Source organism: Pezoporus wallicus, unplaced genomic scaffold (assembly GCF_028554395.1).
Source record: "Pezoporus wallicus isolate ANWC-B61680 ecotype Strahan unplaced genomic scaffold, APGP_CSIRO_Pwel_v1 contig_818, whole genome shotgun sequence".
NCBI lineage: Eukaryota > Metazoa > Chordata > Aves > Psittaciformes > Psittacidae > Pezoporus > Pezoporus wallicus.
The window spans coordinates 9,367,965-9,373,998 of record NW_026636248.1 but is presented as its reverse complement, the minus strand read 5'-3'; the positions used below and the strand labels follow the sequence as shown (position 1 = coordinate 9,373,998).

General features: G+C 35.5%; 1 long non-coding RNA gene across 1 annotated transcript; it reads right to left on the bottom strand.

Moving 5' to 3' along the window:
* Nucleotides 1–596: 596 nt before the first annotated feature.
* LOC130593830 (uncharacterized) lies at nt 597–5,480 on the bottom strand. The gene is made up of 3 exons (XR_008970889.1): nt 5,374–5,480; nt 2,793–2,970; nt 597–784 (listed from the first exon to the last, which is right to left on the bottom strand). It is a non-coding gene; the product is annotated as an uncharacterized LOC130593830 (long non-coding RNA).
* Between the last annotated feature and the right edge of the window lie 554 nt (nt 5,481–6,034).

The following is a 6,034-nucleotide window of genomic DNA, read 5'->3' as shown; positions in this document are numbered from 1 at the left end:
ATTCAGGCTGAATGTGAGGAAAAATTTTTCACAATGAGGGTGAAATACTGGAATAGGCTGCCCACAGAGGCAGTGGATGTACCAACTCTTGAGACATTCAAGGCCAGGCTGCCTGTGGTTCTGGGGAACCTGATCTAGTTGAAGATGTCCCTGCTCTTTGCAGGACTAGATGACGTCTAAAAGTCCCTTCCAACTGAAACTATTATATGATTCTATGATTAATTTGAGCCACCAAATAGTATGGTGATGAGCTATAGTGCTATACAGGTATATTTCTAACAACAAATTCTTTTTAAGCTCCTTTACCTCCCCAAAGGAAAAAATGCCTTTTTAAAATTTCCACTTTTGGCAAACTCTTCAGTATCTTTTTGCTCTTACATAGTTAAGTCATGCTCTCAGTTGCAAGAATTCCTGTCCAGAGCAATTGTAAGAAATTGAACTGTTTATTGTATGCTTCTCTAGCTAGATTATTTTTGTGTTAAAGAAGATTACTTTTACAATTGCTCATATTTAATTAAAGAACATTAAAAGAAATCTTCATTCTAGTCAGGATTTGCCAAGTCCAGACACACAGAGATCCCAAGATAGACAAAAAATGTGTTAGTATTTATAATTTATTCTCATTAAATCAGGAAGCATCAGGGTTTAATAGACTTGGAGTGCAATTGAGTCCAACCAGCTGTCTGCAAAAACTCTGTTGTGCACCTGTTCAAATATGATTACTCTGTCTTTATAACCCATCCATATTTTCTTTCTTTCTTTCTATGTCTCCACTTGCAGATATCTGAAAATATTTTATTTGACAAATTAAAATCAGGAAAATGTACAGAAAGTATGCAGAATGAGAAAGGAAAGAATAAAAGGGTAAAACATGGAACCATGTAAACTATAATTGTGCAAAGTAATGGGGAGTGTATTGTGGTAAAGTTGTAAGCATAGGAAAGGCTTATGTGAGCCTCGTGTTTATTTTTAATTACTATGAATTCACAGGCTACATTAGTTAACAAATTAACTGAATGAAATAAATAAAAATGTGGAGAGAACTATGTGTTAGTGGCAGAAAGTAATATGTATTTTTAACCTACTTGCATTCTTTTTATGTGTCCTTTACCAAAAGAGATATATAAATGAAATGTTTAAACAATATTTCAGAAAGCCTTTGTTTAAGTTTTTGCTCATGTAATGTGTCATATTTCATTATTGACAAATTGCAATGATTGTGTTATAATTGATATATTTGCTAAGTCGAAAAGCCATTTCAGAAATTCATTTGCCTACTATTTGCCATTTGTCTTTTGATGATTTATGTACTATTTTTCATTCTAACTGTAGCTGCTGAAGGATACCCACATCATATGTCAAACCAAGTAACCTGCAAAATGCAGAGAATTATGCCTGTTCTAAAGCATATACACTGAAAATAATTAAAACTGTTTACTCCTGATCTGGTTTCATGCAATTGCAATTTTTTCTCCTTGCAATAAATTTTTCCCAGCTTTAATATTCTGCTCTATCTTTCAAAACAAACAGCCCTTCTAAAACACAAAATTCCATGCCCTCCTGCCTCGTAAACTTACCTGTTTTTAATTGCAAAAGGACAGTGACAGTATGATGTTGAGTTCTGGTGCTTTATGAGAAATAATATTAACTAGGGTTTTTTAAAAATATATTTCTTTTCTGAGCAGTTTAGAATCTTTCTAACTACAATTCTCCCAGACAGATTTTTTAACTAGATTCTAAATTGTGCTTTGAAAACCATTCTAAACAAACAGATAATGTCAATAGGAATGAAAAAAAAATATTTTCAGACTGAAGGATCCTGGGGAAAAAAATAAAATCAAAGAATTTCAGCAGGCAAGAAGGGATCAGGCCCCTAAAAACACTCAAAAATTCTAGTGAAATTGATGACGTCCTGATGATCTTATGTGTTAAAGGCATTTTGCACAGATTCCTGGTTCCAGGAACTGTAACATGATGCGGCTGGATTCCTGGTTGCATGGAAAATACAAGATCAGGCCATGAGTTTTGAGGCTGGTAGATACACATGATGCCTATCATAAGAAGTTTGGAAGTCTATTAAGAGCACCTGAAAGCCTATAAAAGTCCCCTTCCAGGATATCTTGCCAAAAGATCTACAAGAATCATTCAGCAGTAGCAGAAGCACTGAATAATTGAGAATAATCAATCCCAGTCTGCCTGTTTGAACTGGAAGAGAAGAATCTTTAAGCAAAGATTACCTGACACAGGTGGGAAGTGCCAAGTAAACCCACTTGAGACATCTTAATAGAAAAATACACAAGGAGGAAAAGTCATTGTGCAGTACAAAGCTTGTATGCAAAATATAATTGAAGTCCTATAAAATGCTGTTTAATCAGGTATGAAAAGAGAACTATGGGAGTCCCGATTTCTCAGAAAGGCTGTGTTTGAAAACTTATGTACATTTCAGAACACTGTATGCTTAAAAGCCTTGAGGTTATTTAGCTTTTTTGGTGTGGCTTTTTGTTTGGTTGGGTTTTTTTTTTTGTTGTTGTTTGGTTGTTTGGTTGGGGTTTGTTTTTTTGTTTGTTTGTTTCAATTTGAGTCCTAAACACGGCCTAATGGCCTCCAGTCATACAGGAAGCATACATATAATAGCCAATTTTTCTGAACAGCACTTACTTTTCCCTCCTTTCTAGATACTTATATATGGGCAACTTTTCATAAGTCTATAAAGAAAGGCTTGAAATAAGAACTCCTTTAAAATTCGGTAAGAACTAGAGACCAAGGACTGAAGTCTCTGTTAGTTGCCTCACCTGCTGTGACACTGAGAACTCTTTATTCTGTAATACTGCTCAAGCTGGCAGGGAAGTTACTGCTCGAAAGGACTTCACACAGAAAGAGGCACATTGAGGTTGGTGGCAAAATACCCAGGTGTGATGTGCAGCAATACTAGTTCAGTCAGTGAGTTCATCTGAGGCACTGATATTGTTCCTGAAAAATAGTAGAGTTGCTACCTCATGGAATAATGTCCAACAATAACAGTGATGATTTAAGCAAGATTTGCCTCTTCAAAATTTAAATGCTTATAACACAGATGCTAGAATTAGTTTCTCAGATATAGTCAGTGGAAAGAAATGACAGTTTCAGGGGAAAAAAATGATAATAATGCTCCACTCTAAAATAGATAAGATGAAAATTATAATGGATTCCTATTATTGAGAATTATTCTTTGGTGTTCTCATGCTTAAATGTAAATTCTTGTTTGACAAAAAATTCTTGTTTGACAAATAATTCTGTATTTGTAGTCCACTAGGGAGTAAAATGGTAAAATTCTTAGCAGGTGTTTTTTGCAAACCTGAAAATTATATTAAGAAGTCCAGATTTTATTTTTTTTTTTAGCAAGCATTATTTCATAAAGTCTGAACTTTTGGTGGCATTTCCCCTAATTCGGATATTTCACTTAGAAGAAAAAATTTCAAGGTTTCTTAAGACTGAGCATTTATTTTCTTCTTCCAAATTTTATCTGTTGTTCAGTGTGGAAACACAAATTATTTTATTATCAAAACAAGAATGAACTGGAATACATTGCTTAGAGACATCCTGCTAATGGAGATTTTAAGAACAGGTGAGACACATATGCCACAAATGTTGTTGATCTAACTGATGTTTCTCTGCTGGCACAGTGATAGAACAATTTTCTGATGCTTCTTTCTGCTTTATTTTCCAAGGTTGTGGTTTATCTAAATTACTAATAGCAAGCACGTGATATTTCATTTTGATTCAGAATAAAACAAATGTTTATGGAATTGGAATTCTGCTGTCAATACACTGTTGGGCTGATCTTCAGACTTCTAGAATACTACTTCAGTGCAGTAGGTGACTTCTTCAGTTCTGCCCTTCTTTAAAGTCAGGTTAAGTATCACATTATCCCAGCAGCTTGGTGGCTTCAGAGGCAGTATTTTGCCATTTATCTTGCTGTCATGATTAAGTCTAATGGAGAGTAATTTGTTTTTTTGGTGTGTGTGTACTTATAATACTAGCTTCATAATGAGGAGAGTTAGTAGTGTATTTTGACATGACTCTCACAGACATCAGAGCTGTGTGAATCATTAAATCATGGTTTATGTACAGTTACACCAGATACCACCAAGTGAAAAAGTGTGTCAAAACACATGAGATTAAAAATATGTTGTCCTTGACAAAGAGAACAATGTAGGCATAGTAATACAGTGAATCTCTTAAAAGTGATTAATTCATCTCTCTAAAGAAACATGTTTCTTCCCAGTGCATATGTGTTAGGGGGCATCCTTTCACTGCTGTACAGGTGAGTATGAATTTTTAAACTGGGGAAGGCAGAAAATCCGCTAGCACATGGAGCATTACTTCAGATGAAATGAGCTACAATACAAAATAGAAAATACGCTGTGGCTTGGCCTACCATGTGTGCGTTCCCTCTTGCCCACTTTTACTACTTCATGTCTAGATATGCCTTTTTAAGGGGAGGGGAAGGGAAGGGAAGGGAAGGGAAGGGAAGGGAAGGGAAGGGAAGGGAAGGGAAGGGAAGGGAAGGGAAGGGAAGGGAAGGGAAGGGAAGGGAAGGGAAGGGAAGGGAAGGGAAGGGAAGGGAAGGGAGGAGGTGAAGGAAGGAGAGGAAGGAGGGGAGGAGAGGAAGGGAATGAGCAACTGTTTCCTCTCTGCTCCTTGGACAAAGACTGTTTTTTTCCGCAGAAAATATTTTTCCCTGCTTAGCCACCATACTTACCCATTTTATGTTGTAGATATTAATTCTGAATTGTCATCACAGAAGAGTCGTAGGTAAACATCTACCAGTGCTAAAATGTTTTGATCATGAGCATGATTTTTTTAACTATAAAATTAAGCAGCATCAGATACTAATCCAAGTTTTCCTTATTCAGCTCATTTATGTATGTTAAAAATAGTTTAAACTCATTTGTGAGCTTTCACTTTACTGAGGTTGTATGTTTTAATTATAACTTGTCATTGCCACTAATTCACTAGAAAAAAAATACACACATAGAAAGGCAGATTCTTTAAGCAGAGGAATTATTCTCTGATTTTATTTTTCATAGCAAGTATTATCATGTCACATGTGTCAAAGTAAACCAAGCCATGGATAATTTATTTTAGTCAAATGACTGAACTGTGAACATCATATAAAGTTGACAATTTAACAAAAGTTATAAAGATACTTGCTCTTGCTGCAGTGCAGTTTGCCTTGCTCCATGGCTCTTACAGAAACTCAGCAAAAAACAAGGCTTCATGCCTTCGTATGGGCGAGTTAAACTCATTGCTTAAGAGCTATGATTTCCATTTCGCTACTAATAGAAATAGAAATTCCCTGCTTCTGAAGACCTTCTTACCTCCTCCACATACCTTTTGAATACTACTGAATCCTTCTGCAGCTCTCTTTGGTGGCAGATCTTGAGTAAGGGAAGAACTGCAATTAACTCTTCAGTTGAGATGACAAAACACAGGTGCTCTGGCATAAAATAGAAAATTAAATAAATTATATAAAATGCATATGGCGTATGTGCTTTTGTGCTGTTTTATTTCTGAAGTTCTAATTGTATGCTGCCAAGTCATAGACATCTTCACAATATGTGTAAGCTCAGTTTGTCATTAGATTAAATTCCTTTCCATAATTTATGTTCTTGGCCATAGAACAGAAATGCAAAAAGTCAAGTGAGATGTTGCGCACAAGGATTTCAAAATATAGTAACTTGTCTTTTCAGACTTCCAGTGAAATACTGAGTTAAATAATTTTCATTTGTGCATATTCAGGCTGAAATATTTCTCATTTTTATGATGGGTGACCCTTTCTATTGTTCACCTTATCTATGCAAGAACTTTGCAGGCTAATTTGCAAGTTAATAAAGAAATTATGTAAGTGGATCATAGCATTTTGAAAATCCACAGGCTTTCTTTTGCTGTGATGTCTTCCTGTCTATAGTTTCAGCTATCTTGCTGGAAGCCAGAAAACTCATCTGCATGGTTGCTTTGCACCATGCAGACTCACCTTGTAAGACGTTCTCTT